The following is a 22,994-nucleotide window of genomic DNA, read 5'->3' on the forward strand; positions in this document are numbered from 1 at the left end:
TTGGGATAAATAATATTTATAGGTTGATAGCTATTTTATAGTCGTTTCTATATGGATGATATTATATATATAGGATAGAAAACACTATCTATAAATAACACAACAAAAGTAATTTCACTAAAACTTTTTTTACGACAGAGAAATGATTTTTCAATAAAAGCTTATAAAGCTGCGAGTAGTACACGTGCTTGTTTACTTTTTTTTCTAATTCTATCCCAATAACATAAATTTCTTTTTTTATGTAAATGTGCACATATATATATATATATATGAAAACAATAATAGTTAAAATTTATAATTAATAACAATAACAATATTATTATCGTTAACGCGTCAATTATATGCAATTAAGAGGACTCTGTGTGTTTGCTCATTAAATGTCAAACCAATATTTGTAATTGATTACAATAAAATATTGCTCATCTATGTATATACCTAGGTATATATATATATATATATACTTCACAATACAAATTTTCGAGTGTTTGACAATTTATTCACGTTTATTTTACTTTGGGGATTTGATGCTAAATTATAAATTGGACCACAATTATTATCAATTAAAAATTCAATAAAATGAAAATATTTGTATAATGAATATATTCATTTCAACAAACTCATTTTCCCATTCGAATAATACAATTTTCGAAAATTACACTTTATTTGTTATAAAATAGGAAATTAACATATATATATATGAGAGATTCTTTTTCAATCGCCCCAGCCCAAAAAGTCAATGTTCTGGGATTGGCTTCATACTTTGGTAAATTGTTGTCCTATATGATAGTAATAAATCCCTAAAATATAAACTCATTAAAAAAATATTTGTAGAAAGTAGAGGGGGTTGAAGTTTTGACGTTAAGGGTAACATTGTCATTTTCAAATCCGTATAACTATGACAAAAGTTAATGTATTTTAATTTATCTATAATGAATTTTATTGCATTTTTCACGTACTTTTCAAAAATGTATACGAAATTAAAAAAAAAAAATTTTTAACCCCTTTTTTTTCAAAATCAACCCTTATTTTTCGATTTTCACCCCTTCGGGTATTTTTTTTTTTTTTTTTTTATTTTCATTGGAAAGCTGAGGTTTTTTCCGATGAGCTATGTAAATATGAAAATGGGACAACAATAATTTTGTGAGTAACAGAATATTAAAGTAGGCGGTGCCGATAAGGGGTGTACCTGGAGATCATCTTTGAGGATTTAGATAGGCACCGCCTAATTTAATATTATGTTTCTCACAAAATTATTGTTGTCCCATTTTCATATTTACATAGCTCATGGGAAAAAACCTCAGCTTTCCAATGAAAATAAAAAAAAAACAAAAAAAAATTCCCGAAGGGGTGAAAATCGAAAAATAAGGGTTGATTTTGAAAAAAAAGGGGTCAAAAAAAATTTTTTTTTAAATTTTGTATACATTTTTGAAAAGTACGTGAAAAATGCAATAAAATTCATTATAGATAAATTAAAATACATTAACTTTTGTCATAGTTATACGGATTTGAAAATGACAATGTTACCCTTAACGTCAAAACTTCAACCCCCTCTACTTTCTACAAATATTTTTTTAATGAGTTTATATTTTAGGGATTTATTACTATCATATAGGACAACAATTTACCAAAGTATGAAGCCAATCCCAGAACATTGACTTTTTGGGCTGGGGCGATTGAAAAAGAATCTCTCATATATGGTATATATATATATATATATATATATATATATATATATATATATATATATATATATATATATATATATATATATATAGGGCAAAATTTCTAAAATAATCCAATTGCAATAATGTTATAACATTGGATATTTTTGAAAAATCATAACTATTGTATAAAAGGATGATAAAAATTTTGATATAGATTTTCCAAAGGTTTTTTCCTGCTTTTTCAAATAGTGCAAAATTTTTTTTTTTTTTTTTAATATAAAATTTACCCCTTTTTTAAAAATCAAAAATAGTTTTGAATTTTTTTTAAAAAAGGACACAACTTGGTTCGTTTTTTCTTTCTAACCTCAAAAAACTTACTTTTTCGGTACTCTCTAAATCTGAATTAGTAAAAATGTTTACTAATTTGAATTAGTGACTCACTTTTTGCTTTAGAATTAGTTAAATTTTACTAATTGTTAGTAAAAGTTATTATTAATTAGTAAAATTTCACTAATTCAGAAGCAAAAAGTGAGTCACTAATTCAAATTAGTAAACATTTTTACTAATTCAGATTTAGAGAGTACAATTTAGAAGTTAAATTTACTTACCACTTAAATATATTCTTCAAATTAAAAATGGCGGATCCAATATGGCAGACCAAAAATGGCGGATATTTTACATATTGTTCTGATTCGCTCGAAATTCGGTACTTGGAGGTTTTTTGAGTCGCTGATTACGACTCTAGCGTCAGTTTTAAAAAATTCAAAATGGCGGATGCAATATGGCTGATGAGAAAAGTAAATTTAGTAAATGGGGGTTTTTCTGATCGTTGATTGCAAATAAAAATTCAGATTTTTGTAATTTAAAATAGGGAGTCTTAAATAGTGAATGGAATTTTTTTTTAAATTGATATGATCCGCTGCAAAATTGACACACAAAAGGTTTTGAAGTCAAGGATTACTAATCTTATATTGCATTATAGTATAGTCACACAATCTGCCTTGTATTATATGACTCGAAAAAATGACTAATCTTATATATTTCACATTTAAAATATATATATGACCTTCTTTCTGTAACCATGGTACCCTCACCATATTGGATCCACCATTTTTAATTTTTTAAAACTGACGCCAGAGTCGTAATCAGCGGCCCAAAAAACCCCCCAGTACCAAATATCGAGCGAATCGGAACAATTTGTAAAATATCCGCCATATTGGATCCGACATTTTTAATTTGAAGAATATATTTAAACGGTAAGTAAATTTAACTTCTAAATTGTAATCCATGGTCATAATTTCAAAACTAGCTCACGCTTTTTCATTATCTCACAAAATGTACCGAAAATGTAAGTTTTTTGAGGTTAGAAAGAAAAAACGAACCAAGTTGTGAATTCTGACCCCGGATTCGGATTCAGCGACCCAAAATACGTGAGAAATGACTAGTCTAGTTTGCCGGACAAAAAAAATTTCTTTTTTTGTGGAGCTGTGTAATTTCTTATCACACAATACCTTAATTGACAGATGACAATTGTAACCAAACAGGATTGGAAAGCAAGAGTCCAAAATATATTCGTTCAAAGCAAAGTTGGATGGTAATGAAATTTTGTCCAACAATAATTTTCGGAAAGTGTACAAATTTAACTGTACTGTATTGTAAACACAACCTAAAAAGTTAAATACACTTTTCGAAAATTATTATTCGACAAAATTTCATTCCTACCCAACTTTGCTTTTGACGAACATATTTTGCGCTCTTCCTTCCCAACTCTGTGTGGTTACAATTATCATTTGACAATTAAGATATTGTGTGACAGGAAATATTATTAATTGCATTAATTGAACTGAAGTAATGTTGATAAATTTTTGCAATCATTTCAACAACAAAAAAAGTAGTGTTGTATGTTGGTTGCATATGATACAAAAGGCAATGAAAATAAATCGATTAATTAGTATTCTGGAGCGGAAACAGCAAGAAATAATTAATCTCTGAACACAGTAATTTGTGTACATACTTGAATAATTTTCTATTTAACGTATATACATCGATTGAAATTTAGAATAGTTGACGCGCGATATAAAGAAAGAGATCTAAGAATCAAATCATTTTAATGTCATGTTTGTGTTAAATTTACTTTGTGTAATTTCAATCCAAAAATTACAACTTTAGAAAACATCTAGTGAGGATGGTAATTTTGTTTTGAATTTAATATTGTAGTTACGATGGTAAATAGATAGGTTTCTCCTATTAAGTATTTCATTAGAAACCATGCACGAAAATATTTGTACGAGTTTCGTACATACAAATTTGACGATTGTTCAATAAAATTTCTACCTTATCAAATATGATTAGATTAATGAAATACTTAATAGGAGTAACCTATTTACCATCGTAACTATAACCTAAAATTGTTTGCTTTTTAGGTGCCTTTCTTTATATCGTTCAACATGTTAATAAAAATGTTGTATTTAAAACAAAAAGTCTTTTATTGAACTTAAAGCATTATAATTTAATTATAATGTATTTCAATTGACAAAATAAAAAGAGTTATATTAAAAATTTAAAGTCTGAAATAATTCAAATGAAAACCGATCTTCATTTAAAAAAAATAATTTACGCATTTTTCATCTTACTATGGGGCCTGCCAATGTTGATTTTCCTGGGACCCAGCTCTCCACGACCCTGTAAAGGACCCCGCACTTTTTACTTTGAAAATGACTTTCAGCCAAATCTTTTGAAACTCTGTAGTTTTGTAGTTTAAGGCTTCCTGAACAAAAAATCCTTATATATATATACTAGAGGGGGTTCGCCCCCCTGCGCGCTTCGCGCGCCAACCCCCCTTATTTTTGGCGGGAAATACAGAGAGAGATGAGGGAAGGGGGAAGGACTAACTGCTTTATTAGGGACTTAAAACAAACATAACCTCAAAATTTAGGTCAATTTTTGGCGAAGGAGGGGAAATGAGAGGAGGGAGGGGGGACTTGCGGCTATATTCAGAGCCTTGAAACGAACATAACCTCAAAATTTAGGTCATTTCTGGCGCGGGAGGGGAGGGGACTTGCGACTATATTCAGAGCCTTGAAACGAACATAACCTCAAAATTTAGGAGGGGGGATTCCCCCCTTCTAGGTCAAGAATTCTTGAAACAGCGTCGGCGGAGGCGGCGGCGGCGATATCTTTTTGTAATATAGGAAGATATATCTTAATATGGCGGACACGCTTTCGAAAAATCACTTGAATTCACCTAAAAATCATTACTCGGGGGTTTTCGGGGTCACTGAGTACGAATCTGTGCTCAGAATTTCGTAATTCAAAATGGCGGATCCAATATGGCAGACGCGCTTTCGAAAAATAACTTGAATTCACCTCAAGTGAATATTGGATCCGCCATTTTGAATTCTGAAATTCTGAGCACAGATTCGTACTCAGCGACTCCGAAAACCCCTGATTAACAGATTTTGAGCGATTTTGATTCATTTGTGAAAAAGAAAACATTCATAAATACATTATTTTTACGTTATTATTTTTTAACTTTAAAGTGCTGTAGCTAAAAAACTACTCATAGGATTGAATTTTGGCATAAGGATTTTTTGTTCAGGAAGCCTTAAACTACAAAACTACAGAGTTTTAAAAGATTTGGCTGAAAGCCATTTTCAATGTAAAAAGTGCCGGGTCCTTTGTCAATAAGAATATGCCAGCCATGACAATTATACTTTAATACCAATTTAGGTATTAAAAAATTATCTTAATTTCCGGATCAGTTTTAATAAATTTTCCGAATATTTGTATCAATTTGATATTTAATATTGAATCAAAACGTTGCATTTCAAAATGATATACCATCAAATTAACAATGTATATAATAATTTATATAGAGATCGTTGGATATGCGGAATTAAATAAGCTTTCGAGTGGTAAATTAAGAATCGCGGTAACTTTATTTGTTTGTAAAATATTTCATTTAATTTTAAAATTAATTAAGTAATTAATATATCACACTAATTTAAAAATATCTAATTATATAAAAATTTAGATCAATTTGATATTTATATTATAAATTTGATAGTTTTAAATTAGTGTGATCTCAAAAAGAAACAAAAAAACGGCATTTTGTTTATTAAAAGCACCATTTTGAAAGTGCAGACAAAAACCTTTCGAAAACATATATAGTTTAAAATTTTGTTCATCCTTTTTGTACAAAAATTATGAGTTTTCAAAAAAAAAAAACTAATGTTCTCATTATTTTGCTATTAGATCGAGAAATTTTGCCCCTTATGTATGAATATTTCTAGATTAAGTACATACATATAAATTGTTCTCTCTATCTATATGCAGAATCTGAATAAAACAATTTAACATCTGAGGTACCAAATAATTTCGCAGTCAAAAGGGTTTTAGAGAAAGCTTATAAAGCTTAGGTTCCCATCATGAATCAACATTGTTATCGTGAAACTATGGCTAATGATGGCTTATTTGGAATGTGAGCGCGCGCAGTTCAAAATCTGTCTGATAAATTTCAATTAAATTTTCAAGTTTAAATCATCATAGAAACAAGAGGGAAAACGAGATAAATAGACGAATATATATATATAGAGAGAGAGAGAGCGAAAGAGGAAATTGATCGCATTCTTTTCTGCTTCATTTGATTTCTCAAAAGGAAAGACCGTCAACGGCATTGTCAATTTATCCGAGAATAAGCTTCGATATCTACAAGAAACAGACACTTTACTGAGAAAATGGATAAAGAGTTAAAAGAAATAGTCAGTTAAAGAATTTACTTTTAAGTGCGAGTCTAGTAAACTTCGTTTAACAAAAAAAAAAAAAAAAAAAGAAAAAAAAGAGCTTAGAATAAAAAATTTTTCATCGCACGTCTATATATACTAATAGTCATTTAACCTTTGGAAATAATTTATATAGAATATTTGCAAAAAAATGCCTTGTTTTAAGGTTAAAGTAGGTTGAATATAGAGACAAATAGAAAAAATGGTTTCAATATTTTTTTTGTATAATGATATAATTAATATAATATATAATTTCCTATAATTTTCTACATAATTTTCCCAATGTTAATTTTTTAAAAAGTAACTTTAATCATACCTACACGGAAAGAAATTTAGTAGCAATATTTGATAAATCTGATAGGAAATTTTAGTATTCTCTTTTTCAAACGCGGAACATTTGGGTTTGATAACGAAAATCGGTATATTTTTACCAATAGTCTTTTTAGTAAATATATTCCAGAAATTGAAATTATTATTTCGTAAATTGATAAATTTATACGAAAAACCAGAAGTAAGTTAAATCGACGCGCACTTCGTTATTTACTAAATTTATATGAAAATTTGGAAAGATTATTTCGAAATTTGTTAAAACTATACTAAAAATTCGAAGTGGTTCAGTCGTGACAGATGACGACAGAAACACCAACAGATTCTACGCCAAAGTTTTATCTCTTTCTCATCTCGAGGATAGACGAGGATATGAACTTTTAAATGCACACACACACACACACACATACACCGCATTGTTTTACATCGATTGGCTTATTTTTATTCCTAACCTATACTAACGATAATACGTATAACATTCGCAGAATAACGCTTCATATACAAATTTACGCTCATGTGAAAAACTGATGTGACCATTCTTATATACTAACCAGACATATTTTTCACCGCTTATGAGAAAGGTGAAATTATATTAAAACATGTTTAAAAATATAAATAAAAATCATTATTTATTGGGAAATAATTAAATATTTTATTATTTTTTGAAGAACAATTTTTTTTACTGATTTATTGTAAAATCTTCGAAATTAATTATATAAAAGAAATTCAGGTCCTGTATCAAGATAATAGTAAAAAGGGGCTTGTCTAAAGAGCTTCGTCAGTCTTCGTTACCACTCGGTGAGGATCGGGCAATTCCGAACGTTCAACTTCGGCAAATTTCGTCGAATCTCGTTAACTTTGATATTTCTTTTTCAATTTTCATATCAAATATATCAAAATCTGAAATAGTTATATCATTTTATACAATTCTAATTACGAAATTTGAAATATTTGGTTAGAAAAATTGATAAAGAGCTTATTAAAATTTGACATTTTTGTGTTTCAATAAAAAGATTTCAGATTTCGTAAATATTATATCAAATTTTCATTCCAACTATATTAAATATTCTTATTTTAATCTCAATCATTCTTAAAAATAGTATCGAAAATCGTTATCATGCCAAAATGTTCCGCAATTGTAACCAAATATACTAAAAAGTAACACCATAATATCAAATATTGCTACAAACTTTCTTTCCGTGTAATTTTCTACATAATTTTCCCAATGTTAATTTTTTAAAAGTAACTTTAATCATACCTATGACTGAAATTTTAATGAATCAATTATTGGACACATTCTTTATTAAATATTAAAAAATAACGGTTCATAAAATAGTTGGTATAAAATCCATTAGTGAAAATTTATTTAGTCATAAATAAAAAAAAAAGTACATGCGGTTAATACACTTTAGAATTCCTTTCCAGATTTTTTTTTTTTTTTTTTTTTTTTGAATTAAAGAAGCATATATAAAATACGAAAATTCTAAAAACCCGATATATCTACGTTAATAAACTAAATAAATTTCTTTGAAAAATACAATTTAAAAAACTATACATAATATTTCCTCATCTTTTGAAACTAGAAAATTTAAAAATAAATTGGAAAATGATAGAAATATTTTTCTATATATAAATATTGTTTTGAATGAGTTATATAATTTAAGTTTCAAGATAGCTATTTTGTTTTATTACTAACATTGCAAAAATTGCAGTCTCTGTATCTATCTTATTTCTCAAGATTTAAAAAATTTATGCATAAGAGTTGAAAATATGTTCCGTCGTGACGAAGAAGAAAAAAAAGAGGGAGAGAAGAGAGAGAGAGAGAGAGAGAGAGAGAGAGAGAGAGAGAGAGAGAGAGAAGAGAATAGAGTCACATAACAGTGAGATACTGAGTTTGCGGTTGGATGAAGAACATATTCTGAAGAAAGTTGACCTAGAGAAAATAAATTGTATGACTCACAGACTCATCATGAATAAAATATAATATTGGTCTCTGGCAGTATATACACCACACAATACACCAAGCACTTTCAAGCAGACGTCTGCTTTTTCACCTTCTAAATTTTATTTCAAAACGTTCACTTTTTAATAATTCAAAAGAAATGTGTTTCCTGGCGTAAGAATTATTATTGACTAAAAGTTGACATCTCTCTCTCTCATTTTATTTTTATTATCTAAAAATTGGGTTTATTAGGTTATATTACTTTTCTGTTCTATACTAAAAAAAAATTACATTTTTTAAAAAAATGAACTGATATAATTATCTTCATAAAAAATAGTTAAATTAATCACACAAACAGAATTGACACACAAAACAATTGATAATTTAACTACTTTAACTACTTAACTACTACTACTACTTTCACTAATTTAACTACTTTAATTACTTCAACATAACCTAAAATTTATAAGATCCCTTTCACCGTAAAGCGTCGCATATATTCAGCACCTATTTTAGAATATTTTATACTTAAATTCAGTATGTAATATTCTTAAAATTAGAATATATTCTTAGTATTTAGTATATCTTCTTAGTATTTAGAATATATACTAAGTACCAACAATATATTCTAATTTTATTAAATACTAAATTCAAGTATAAAATATTCTAAAATAGGTCCCAAGTATATATTCTAAATTTCAGAATATTCTTTTTCGGTGTAGAAATAAACATTTTAAATATTAAAATTTTATATCTTATAGTAGAAATAAAAGACATTTTAAATTGTATAGACGGAGTACATTATAAGCATTTGTCATTTTAATATCAGTGTGGTAATAAATAATTTTTCGTCAGACAAAATACAAGTGTCTCTCGTACTGTAAGTAGAACAAGTGAGTTACAGTCAGACAAGACTTTCGAATGCTTATATGTATTTATATCGTCAGTAGTAAAAGATAGTGTTAGCCAGACAAAAATTCAAATTTTAAGTAGAAACCCCGAATTACGGTCAGACAAGACGATTTCATTTCTTGTGTTTCGATTATTAGTAGTAAAAGACAATTTTAGTAAGCCAAAAAAAATTTATATTTTCACTGATTTTGGTATATGTATTTTTAAAAGTAGATAAAGTGAGTTACGTTCACACAAGGCGTTTCAAATATTAAGTTATTATTTTCTTTATTAAGAAGTATGTACACAGAAAATGATCTTATCAGTGTCTTCTTTAATGTTCCAAAGGAATCCAATTGTAAATGCAAGTTTAACTTATTTAATTTTAATAATTTACGAGTATAAACAATTGCGATTTCTGCTAGTTGACGTGCAGACGACATTGCGCACGCAGCATTCTCCTGTAACCAGCTGACGTGATTTGTGGACTAAATTGGCTACGTGAGAATGCTGCGTGCGCAATGTCGTCTGCACGTCAACTAGCAGAAATCGCAATTGTTTATACTCGTAAATTATTAAAATTAACCAAGTTAAACTTACATTTACAATTGGATTCCTTTGGAACATTAAAGAAAACACTGATAAGATCATTTTAGCGTTTAAGTGATTGAATTTTAGATTGTCGCGTGAAATTATAAAAAATTGTTCTGAAAGAGATTTATTCCTCTCATTTTCCTTGACATTTAAAAAAAAAGTATTATTAAAGTAAAGGGTATCCTAAAACTTCCACCCCCTCCCCCCCTAAAAAATATTGGTTAAAATAGAAAAATATTTTTACCAAAAATTACCATCTAATAGTACTAAAAAATGCCCTATGTTTGGGCATGATAGGAGAAAAAACTTTTTCACCTTGATCACTTCATATGGAATCCCCCATATATAAGTTTTTAATATAATTCTATAATGAAGAGACAATAAATACGTAAATATGGATTAAAGTTTAAATTGCTTTATTAAAGACTTTACCTATATTAATTATTTTCTTTCTTTCAATGTAAATATTTATTAGATGATAGTATACTTGGATATTGATTATTTCATAAATTAATAATATGCATATTAAATCTTTGCAACTTTTTACTTCATATTAATTATTTACTATTCTTGTTACCAAGAGAAACAGAAAATGCGATAATATAATTATAAATTATATTGTATATTATCTCTCTATATATATTAATATTTTAGTTCTGATTTTAATCTCAAACCCAGCGGCGAATTGACTTTGAATCACCCATATATGACCTTAAATCAAACATAACCTCAAAATTCAAGGACTTAGGATCAGGGACCGTTGGGTTTGAGGTTATGTCCGACAAACATAACTTCAAATTCTCCTAACCAAGAAACGAACATAACCTCAAAATTTAAGTAAGTTTTATACTTGCATACCTTTAAGAAACTAAGCATTAAAGAGGAAAATAATGGAGATTAGCACGCATGTAATTATATATAATAATTCAAAAGCAAAATTCAATTAAGTTTATGATTCAATAATTTTTTAATACTTGCCACTCCTTGTTGCTCGTTAATTTTTTTTTAATTAAAAATGCAATTTTAATATTATGTGATTGTTGTGATTTCACATGTAAATATTCTCCGCGGGTTTTCTCGCAAAATATTTGATAGATTGAGCTAAAATTTTGTAGAGAACTCAAAAATACTATATGGAATCGCTGTTATGTGCCAGAGTATTAATATTTTATCAAAACATTTATTTCTAAAAAAAATTGCGTATTTGAGAAAAATCCACTCTCTAAATTTGAATTAGCGACTATTCGCTTATTCCTAGCTGCATAGTTTGGGCTGATTAAAATAGCTACTATTTGCTAGCAATCAACGACTATTCGCTAGTAATAAGCGAATTTTAAATGAGTGATTATTTACTTATTCCCACACGGAAAAACTTTGTGCAAGAATCATTCCTAAATTTGTTCAGGAACTGAGGATATGAGAATAATTTAAGAAATCTTATTTATATTTTCTTTGAAAAATTCTAAGCAGTATTTCTATAAGAATTGTAGAGAAATTCAAGACAACTTCCTAAACTCACTACAGAAAGTCTTCAACTTGTTTTAGAATAAATTTTTACGTTTGCGAGAAAAAAAATTTACTCTGGGAGGACTCGATCCCACGTCCTCGAGAGTCCAAAAACTCCACTTTACATCACTCAGCTACCTTAGCAGCTTATGGTATTATGCATTGGAAACATATTTGACGCAACCAATCCCTGCCTAGTGCTTGGTTACTGTACTGTGTCTTCTTAAACAGTTCAAGAAACTTTCAACACCCAGTGACTGAGATATTCCGATCGCGGCATTAACAAGAAGTCTTCCAATGTCATAATAAAAATACAAGTATTTTCTTCAATGATTTTTGTATTTTTCTCTAAATTTTGCAGAATTTTTCTCATATCCTCAGTTCCTGAACAAATTTAGGAATGATTCTTGAACAAAGTTTTTCCGTGTGCGCTAGGAATAAGCGAATAGTCACTAATTCAAAGCGAATAGTCGCTAATTCAGATTTAAAGAGCAATATAGTATGGCAACACGATTTTAATTCGTTCCACGAATAAGCAATTTTTTAAATCATCAGATACTTTAAATTTTTCTTATTTTCCACGAGCAGTAGTAAAAGTGAATTAAACTTAGACAAGAATAATGTTAATTTATTGTGAACTTAAATATCATCGCATTATTATTAAAAAAAAAAAAACCATTAACGTCAGAGAAAACACATCAAAGTTTTATGAATTTAATTATCACTGTATAGGAGATTAATATTAATTAAAACTTCAAGTTATAATAATTTTACAAAGATTATTTAACAAGAATAGTTTTAAAAAATGCACCTCTATTATAATATAATATAACAGAAAAAGACCAGACAGACTTTTTTTTCTTAGCTAACTGACATAATTTTCACCTATAATATATACTGCATATATCTATAATAGTTTAATATTTTCATACATGATGAGAGTTGAAGAAAAATTATCTAGATATAATAATGTTCAATTAATTAAGTAATATATGTTAAATTAAATGTGAAAAATCAGAGAATATTTTTATTTCGTTAAAAATTTCTATATATATATAAAGCAAACAGAAGAAGCTCATTGGATTCAGATTAATCTCTGTTGAAAGTTTTCGTCGGTAAGTCGCAGCAAGTCGTCAGTTTGTCGAGTCAAAAGTTCGAGGTGAAGTGTTTTCTGTTAGACAGTGTATAACAGATTGAAGGTCTTACAAATCGGGTGGTAATGCGTCTTTGAGAGTCTCTTCACTATGAAAATAAGGCTAACTTGAAAACTTCTACATATATATATATATATATCGAAGTGTAGTATATATATACATATATATCTATATAGATGGTTGCGTTATCTCGTCCTCACGAGACTTTTGTACTTTTTTCATTTTCTTCAACTTTCATCCTGTCTTTTCTTGTTTAAAAACTTCCCAGTTACACGATACAGGTCATAGCTGATTGCTGATCAAAGCGAACCTTCTTTTATAGTCTATATATATTTTTCTTTTTTTTTTCTCACAAGTTCTTTGTTCGCACACTGCTTAACATTTCTTAAATTACTATTCGAATTCATCTGCCAAGATAATAATATACTTTCAAGAAAAAAAATGTATAAATTATCTACTTTTTTTAAAAAAGTAATCAAAATTTGTATTAGCAGGATTATACTAATTATTCATAAACTTTAAGTCTAGCCTATGTCCTAACCTCTATATGAGAAAACGTTTTTTTTTTTAATTCAACCATATTATATTTAATTTAAGACTTGTATACCTTTGCTATAGGTATACAAATATAAAATATTCAGTGGAACATCCGAATTGTGACAATTTGCGGGGAATGATAGTTTTTTTTGATACAGGGTGGGGAACTAGAATAGAGAAAAAGTTGATTTTTTTAAGTTGGCAAGCATAAAAATTGACTCACACTGTTCGTAAATACAACTATTTTAAAAAATACTTGGATTCGCTTGGAATTTGTCAAACGGGGGTTTACGGGGTCGCGGATTACGGATATGATGTCAGATTTTTAAAATTCAAAATGGCGGCCAACTTTTTTAAAAATCGATGTTGTCAATATCGCTATATCGTCATAAAGTACAGGGTTCAAGCTTTAATTTGACTCCTATGACAAGTCTCTAGCACGTCGGGTTTACCCGGTAGAAATTTTCAAAAACTGACAAAGACGTGATTTTTGAGACTTTTACCCCTACTTTTCTCAAAATCCTGATATGATGGGAGATTTTCGTTGCCTGATTCGAATTCAGCGCACCAAAAACTACGGTAAATGACTTCCCGATCTTTGACAATGGAATTTTTTTTTCCATGCTTGTGAAATCGGTTACTTGACTATTATCAATTAATAAATATTTACTTTTACCAAATAATTTTTATTTCAATTAAATTAATAAATTATATTTAAAATAATTTCTATATTTAAATCAAATACTATTTAATTGACTCAATAATTATTTAATTCAAATAAATATTTATACTAATACACAAGTAATCGATTATTTGAATCAAATGTTTCTTTTTTTGCAGTGCAAAATTGTATTAACTGTTTTCCTATTAAAAATAGAATTTCTCCTCTACTGAAATTTTTCTAATCTGATTTGTTTTGTTGAAGGGATTTTGCCAGAACCTTGATTTCAGGAACTCTGTACTGTCTCGTATTCATTACTTTTATTTTTCTCACGTATAGGGAAAAGTCCCTCTGTTTCTCAACGGATCGAGGAAGAAATATATATATATATATATATGTATAGAGAATCGAAAATGGCTTGTGGACAAAGGAGACGATCGAGAAAGGAATTTCGAAAGGTAAAACTGCCCTCGTTTGCGAAGGAAGGACTGAGCAGTAATGTCCCGTTCGGACAGAAATGAAATTCGGGTGATTTAACCGCTCGAATCTCGAGTTCACGTACAATCGAAAGAACGGACGACAGTAAATCCTACCTATAAAATGGGACTTTTTCTTTCACTACTCTATAGTGCAAGCGACGCGACATTGGCTTGCTTTTCGCTCGTGACTCTTGTTGATTTCTCGGAAATCGACATCTTCTCAAATGCTTGGAGCTTTTCATCAACTGGTTTCAATATAGCCAGTTTGCAGCGTTGAATCTTTCTTGATTTACTTTTTCTCTCTCTCTCTCTCTTTTTTTTTCTTCTTCTACAAAGAGGTAAAACCACTAAGCGCATCCACCAGTTTAGAGACTTGTTTGCGTCAATTATTGAATGACATTGTTCGCAAGCTTTTATTCTTTGTATTTTTCTAATTAAAAAAAAAAAATTTACTTTTTTCATTTCTATATGTGTTTTTCAATTCTTTGCCGTTATTTCTCTATAAAAGTTCTTTATATATATACATATATAGCTATTAAATCGCTACTGCGATTTAAAATGTGATCAATATTCTACTACTTAACTCGGATGGACCAATTAAAGAGTTTTGCCTACTTTCAATTTAAATGACAGAGATAGGAATAATTGATTTTTTTTTCTTTTTCTCATTTGTCCAGCACAATTTTAAGCTCGTTTTTACTCAGATGTGTTTAAATGTTTTATTTTTATCCTCAAGCTGGTGCCTTTGTTTCTGCGTGTAAATCTACTTTTTCAATCTTTCAACACTTATTTTTTTTATTTAAACTATTCGATTTTAGTTATTTAGAAAATTTATTTTCATGAATTTTGTCAATATTTATTTTAAAAATTGTAAAAAAAAAATAAAGCATTGGTTCTGTATTCCCTACTCTCTAAATTTGAATCAGTGAATTTCACTGCTAACCAGTTATAAGTATACCAAACCAGTGAAATTTTACTGATTTAGTATACTTATAACTGGTTAGCAGTGAAATTCACTGATTCAAATTTAGAAAGTACACGCAAGGTGAATTTTGATCGTGGCGTCTTTATTAATTAATTAAAATATTTTTTTTGTAACATGTTAAATTTTTAACCGGTCGGTAATATAGAAATCTATAAAAAAAATTCATTTCCAAATTTGACAAAAATAAGTGTGGCATCGTGATTAAACCTAAAGTAATCGCTCTCTTAATTTGAATCAGTGAAATTTCACTGGTGAAATAGCTAGAAGTCGGTTACTGAACCATTTAGTGAAATTTTCACTGGAAATCAGTGATATATGACTGATTTAACACAAAAATCTTTAAAATATGACTCAGTTTTCAAGTTCTGCCCGTCGATATGAACGACAATTTTTCTGACTGACTCCCAAGTAAAACGTTGTCACGTCAAAAAATGCAACTACATTTTTTGTAATAAAATTTTTCCAATAAATTAAAATATTTACCTCAATAAAGAATTTTCAGCTTCAAGGAGATTCTTTTAAACTAAATAGCCCTCGGAGATCCCTACTTTCAAGTTAAATTTCCATTCAGAAAATGTAAAAAATAACCGTAAAAATAGACCGAGTTCTAAAAAGTCTGTGTGAATTCTGTGTCCTTCAAGATACCCTTTTTTACTTTTGCCCTTATCTTTGAAGTACGTGACACCACGCAACCCATCGAAGATAGAATCTGCAAAAAGAAAAATTAGAATACTGTCAGCGCTGTACTAACATGTAGTTAAATTTTTAACCGATCGGTAATATAGAAAGCTATAAAAAATTTCATTTACAAATTTGACAAAAAATAAGTGTGGCATCGAGACTAAACCTAAAGTAATCGAATAACACAAAAATCACGAAGCTGAAGTACGCAACGTTTATGATAAACGATTTTAAAAGAAATAATTTTTTACAATGAAAAATTCTATAATTTTTTGCCTAAAAAATATTTTATTTGAAGGGTAGAATGACAAAAGGGGTCAAGCGCCAATTCACTGTTTTTACAGGAAGTAAAAAAAACATTTTTAAAAATTTTGCAGGTTATTTAAAAAAAAACTGAGAAAACCGTTTCGATATATTAGTATGTTTTAATAAATAAACAACAATTTGTTGAAATAAACCTACATATTAACGATAAAATTAAAAAAAACTGTGGTTCCTTGAGGTTATATCAACTGCGCACATTTTCTTTAAACATTAATTATAAAAAAAATCTACAGTTTAAAGAAAAACTGGAAATTTAGTTTCTTTCTATGGAATCGACGAAAAGAATAGAAAAAAAAATTCCTTTAAAAAATTGTTTGTTTTCAAGAAAATTAAGAATTAATTGCTTGCTTTGGAATTGAGCAATACTTTCATCTTTAAATTCAATTGTTCACTTAGTATAACCATAAAAATATTTAAAAATTAATAACAAAATGATTTTAAAATTGTTTAAAATTGAAAATACATTATTATTATTATTAATTTTATTAATTAAAATATTATTAAAATAAAATTAAAATAAAATATTAAAATAAAACCTAAAAAAATAATATTTTTTTTTATTTTGATAATATTATTGACTCACCACTTTCTTTTGTTTTTCAATCAGGTTGCAATAAAGTAAATTTGAGGCTATTTTATTAATTTAATTTTTATTAAAAACTGATTTAAATACGCAATAAAAAAGGAAATCCTTCTACTGAAATGTGTAAATGAATTTTCTTGATTTTTTTATGCAAAAATCTCATTTTCGATAAATTGGCGCTTGACCCCTTTTGTCATTCTACCCTTCATTTGTTGATTAATGAAAACTACAAGAAATATTTTTTAGGCAAAAAATTATAGAATTTTTCATTTTAAATCAAAAATCTTGAAAATATGACTTATAGTTTTCGAGAACTCTGCGTCGATATAAATGACAATTTTTCTAACTGACTCTCTAGAACAGGAAGCGAGAAGTAAGACGTTGTCACGTCAAAAATTAATCTTTATAGAAAAAAAAATTTAGTTACTCGATTTTCTTTTAAATCTGGCTATACAATTTCTTTTCCACTGAAATTTTGATACTAAAAAAAATTGTTTGCAATATTATTTTCCTGGAGTAATTTTTAATTATTGATTTTTTTAAATATTCAGGATTTTTAAAAATTTCCTCAATTATATTATATTAAAATTATGAAACGGAAGATAAAAAATTCAACTTGATATATGAAATTTTAATTTCTTTTTTTTTTTTATTGATTTTCAGTCATTATTCTAACATTTTCATTCGAATTTTAAAATCTGGTTCTTCTTCTTTATTTTTAATTAAATTTTATTCTGAATGGCAAATTTATGTCAGAGAAATATGAAATTTATTTTTGAATGAGGAAATGATAAATTGGTAACGACCGCAAAAAAAGAAGAATAATGAAAAATGTGCCACATTTTTTTGAAAATTTTTCATTTTTCGAAAAAAAAAACTCTATTAGAATCAATTTCAATTACGTTCGCTATATTTTTCCTGTAATTTACTTGTGAAAAGGCACCACTAATATATCTAATTTTAGCTTATTCAGTAGAAACAGGAAATTTTTTTCCAACAATTTTTCGTTTTTAAAGAAAATTAATAAAATCACTACAAATCAAGTTTACTGTATTTTATTTTTTTTAATTTGCCCTTGAAAATACGCCAATATAATAAACTTCTAATTTTTAGGTTAAAAAATTGTCAAAAATTAAAAGTTTAAAAATTTTTTAGAAAATTTTACGTTCTTTAAAAAAATACTCAATTAAAATAAATTTTAATCTGGTTTTCTATATTTTTCATATAATTTACACACACACACAAATTCATAAATGTACCTTTCAGTTTTTTTTAATTCAGAATATTTTTTAATAAAGATTAATAAAAATGACTTTCCAGATTAACTAAATTTTGAAATATCGAAATAAAGAAATGAATAATAATTACATAAATATGAATAACTCAATTTATTAATTGAAATATTAAAATAAATACACAGAAAATTAAAAGGCATTAAAATAAGCTGCAACGCTTATTATTTTAATCCAATTTTGCTTATTTTAATCCATTTTGGTATTAAAATAAGCAAAATTGGATTAAAATAATAACCCAGATAACAAAATGCCTGCATAATAGCAGGCCGTGTGCCGGACCTCAGTCCGATTGATCGGACCAACGTGCCGGCACATAAGCAGCGCAATGTGCGCGCCATTGCTGGCGATATCGCCCGCCCGCGGTCCGATCCATTAAAGTACAGAAAATGTTTTTTACTAAAATAAAAATTGAAACTGCGTCTATGTAGATACGTTTAATGATTATTTAAACAATTTCAGTAAAAAAATTACACGTGCTGATTAACATTTTGAAAATGTGCTCTGGTAACTTTTTTTATCAGATAATCAACCATCTCATTGATTAAATAGCTAAAAAAATAGTGTTCAAAAATATTTCATTAGTAAAAAATGAGCTGTTTTCGGAATTTAATCACGGAAATGCATATATTTAATTCAGTATGATTATTTACAATACTTATCTTAAAGTTAAATTATCTCACGCACGCAAGGGGAATCGAAACCGCGACCTAACGCAAACTAAACCTAATGCCTAACCAACTGATCTATCAACGCACTTGCTTTTATTTACAAGAATTCTGTCCTAAAAATGAACTATAAAATACTTTTATTTAAAATTATTGTTTTTCAAAATTTCATTTATTCAAATATTCTTCTTAGAATTAATTATTTTTATTATAAATAGATCAAACATTTTGAATATTATTATATAGATTGTAATAATTTTCAAGATATTCTATGATTATTTTTTGTGTTATTAAGAATATTCGTATAATCGCATGATTGTTAAATGCAATATATATTATATTCATTAAAATAATAAATTTTTCACTAATGATTAATTATATTTACGAATTCATCAAACTTAAGTAGCAAACAAGTTACAAAAGAAATTCTAAAATTATTCTTGTAAATTATATCGATGGCCCCTAAATGAAAACACGTTTTTCGCGAGTGCTCTCGCGAATAACGTGTTTTCATTTAGGAGCCATCGATATAAATTCTCAATGTAACATCAATAATTAAATCTATCTTTATTTTATTAATTCATTAATTTATTTCTTTGTTAAAGTAAGACAAAATAAATATTTCGAAGTCAAACTTATTAGCTTTATTAAAAGTTTTCATAGTTTTTTTAAAATTTATTCCATCCGATTTTCAATTTATTATTCAATTAATTCAATTCGTTTCATGAATTTTTATTTGTTTAATATTTAGTACAATTTTTAAAAAACTTTTCAGTTAATCGTTTAATTTTTTTAAGGATTTTCTTTTTTTCCCACACATCACATTATATTTCATAAACATTTCATGAATATTTCATTGAAAGATTTGAAATATTTCAATGCAAGGTTCATGAAATGTTGATGAAAACAGGAAAATGTCCGCCTATAAGAAATATTGCCGTGAAATTTTGCTGAAATATTACACATTAAGACTCCTGCAATATTACAAATCGTTATTTTCTAACATGTTCAACACCTTAGGATCCTTAGCATCATTTAAATTGGAATTTTTCTATAATATTTTAATGAAATATTTCAGCAAAATTACACGGCAATATTACTTATAGGCGGACATTTCCCTAATTTCAGCAATATTTCAAGGACTTTACATTGGAATATTTCAAAATTTCAATGAAATATTTCAGAAATATTTAGAAAATATCATGTGCTGTGTGTGTTTATACGTTATTTTCTCATTTTGTTGTTAAGTTCCTTTATAATTTTTTATCATTCTTTGCTCATTTAATAAATTTTATAGTTTTTCATAATTTTTTCATTTCTTAGAAATGTTGTCCCTTCTCTAAACTGAATAACTTTTTCCTTATATTATTCTTTTTTAATAGATTCTAGTCAGTTTTTTTTTGCATTTTTTCCTGTATTTTTACAAATTTTAAGCTTTTTTCGTTCTTTAAAGCTTTGTTCTTACATTTTTTAAACTCCTTCATTTTATGAATAATCTCCTTAACTTTCTTATATTTTAAGAATTTTCTTTTCTTACCATTTCTATATAGTGTGTTTTACAAAACTTAAGTTATTAGGATTTTTATACTTATTAAACTGCTTAATTTATTAAAAATTTGTTGGCTTATATTTTTCTCATCTTTTTGATAATTTACTTTACTTTTTAAATTTTTATTCATGATTTTTTAGATATTTTAAAAAGTATTCTACATTTTTAAAAATTTGTGAATTATTTTTTAATAAATCTTGTTTATTTTCTCTTATCCCTAGATTAATTCTTTTATTTATATTTTTATATATTTTGAACCATAAAAAAAATTATTGCAAACTTGTTTTGCTTATCACTACAAGAAATAAAATATCAATAAAAATTAATTTATTTATAAATTATTTAATTTTATTAGTGAAAGTAATACTTTTTTTATTTATAATGAAGATTCAAAAACAGAAATTTAAACAAGCCTATTGGCAGATATATCCTGGACAAAAGATCCGGATAATATGTCAGGAACATTGCGAGCACGATGCTGGCACAGTCGGTCTTGTCATAAAGTAGGTGGCACAAAAGGTGCGTTACAGCAGGAACACGGTCCGCCGATCGTTGTGCCTGTAACGTGCCAGACACGTTTGTTATCTGGGAAGCGTTGCAGCTTATTTTAATGCCTTTTAATTTTCTGTGTAAATATCTATATAGTGAAACATACCTATAGATATATTTTTATTATTTTCATAATAAAAAAATTTATCGATAATTAAATAATTAATAATAAATAGTAATTTATAATAAATATTCAAAAATATTTTTTTATAATAATATTATAATTTCATGTTTTTACCATATTGTAACATAACCAACAAATTAAATAAGGGGAGTTAAATTTTGTTTCAAAACTTACCACTAACAAAAAAAAAAAACCTTCGCTTGTCAATCACTTTTCAAATACAATTTATATTTTATAAAATTTCGTGTGTTTGCGTAAATTCTAACCTCTTTTTGTAAAAAAAAATTAATGTAATATTTTTAAAAAATTTAGTAAAAAAAAGATAAGATTTGATGCAGGAAACACGCGATTTAAAAAATTTCTTACACTCCCGAAAGCACGTTTTTAATATTAAGAATAAAAATACTTTTTCTAAAAATGTAAACGATCGCGAATATTTCGAACACTCCCGTAACTAAAAGAAACAATGAAATACAATAAAGTAAATATAATATGATTAAAACTAGCAAAGTTATTGAAAGTTACACTCACGTTGATCACGTCTAAACAGGTCAATACACGAATTGCAACTGATTTTATTATCATTGAGATTTCCCATAACAAATTGTTATTATCTTTAAATTACGATACACTTTGTACTTTAATGTAAACATAAAGCTCAGTATGCAGGTATAATGGTAATAAAATCCCAAAATCACTTCCGACATATTTAAAAATACTTTGAAATTATAATTTTCAATTTTTTTTTATATTATATATATTATTTTTACGTATATGTCAAAATTGTCAACAAAATCAAAAAAAAAAAATAAATAACTTACTACATTGACTGACCAATTTTCTGAACCAAAACACTTCCGGGTTTAAGGTCATGTGATTGTTGTGACTTCACATATGTAAATATTCTCCGCAGGTTTTTTCATAAAATACTTAATAGATTGAGCTAAAATTTTATGGAAAATGCAAAAATAGTATTTAAGAACTCGTTTTCATGTACCAAAGTATATTAATATTTTGTCAAAAAATTTATTTTTTAAAAACATCAAATTTGTGGTATTAACTGCCGCCATCTTGAATTCTCCACAACTATGCAATTTATAAATAAATTTTTGGACAAAATATTTTTGTACTATAACAAAGATTCGTTTTATACTATTTTTGAGTTCACGACAAAATTTTAATTCGATCAATAAATATATTTTTTTGAGAAAACCTATACAGAAGAACAATATGACATGTGAAATCGCACATAACCTTAATGGTGTTCCGCAATTTTTCTCTCAACTCGGATAGAAACGGAAAAATCGAGAAAAAAAATACCAGTTATTCTGAAATGTTGTACTTTCATTTACGCACAAGAATAATAATTGAAAATTCATTACAACGATAAACGACGTCATGTGAAATAAACAAATTTTTTCTAGCCGTCAGGTGCTGCCCCTGACGGTAAATTTCAGTACTACGAAAATGTTTATACTCTTCCTATTTCACTTCCTGTCGTTTTATATGTTAATATATCATTAATTTCTTGGAGGCAAATGAAAGTGCACAAACTCAGGATAACTGGTATTTTTCCAATTTTACCATTTCTGTCCGATTTAGGAGAATAATATTTTTGAAATTAAATGTACCTCATTTTTAAAAGACAACCTCTGCTTGCCATTACGGAACACCGTTAATTATCAAATTTTTAAAAAACCCAA

The 22,994-nt window shown here is 27.3% G+C and overlaps 1 long non-coding RNA gene across 1 annotated transcript in view; it reads right to left on the reverse strand.

Moving 5' to 3' along the window:
• LOC127277766 (uncharacterized) overlaps positions 1-16,223 on the reverse strand; it is a 209,552-nt gene extending 193,329 nt beyond the window's left edge. Inside the window, exon 1 of the long non-coding RNA XR_007842405.1 lies at positions 16,005-16,223. This is a non-coding gene — a long non-coding RNA (uncharacterized LOC127277766). The remainder of the gene's footprint in view (positions 1-16,004) is intronic.
• Positions 16,224-22,994: the final 6,771 nt, after the last annotated feature.

This window comes from Leptopilina boulardi, unplaced genomic scaffold, assembly GCF_019393585.1.
Source record: "Leptopilina boulardi isolate dan_hultmark-lab unplaced genomic scaffold, ZJU_Lbou_2.1 LbouV2_179, whole genome shotgun sequence".
NCBI classification, from domain to species: domain Eukaryota; kingdom Metazoa; phylum Arthropoda; class Insecta; order Hymenoptera; family Figitidae; genus Leptopilina; species Leptopilina boulardi.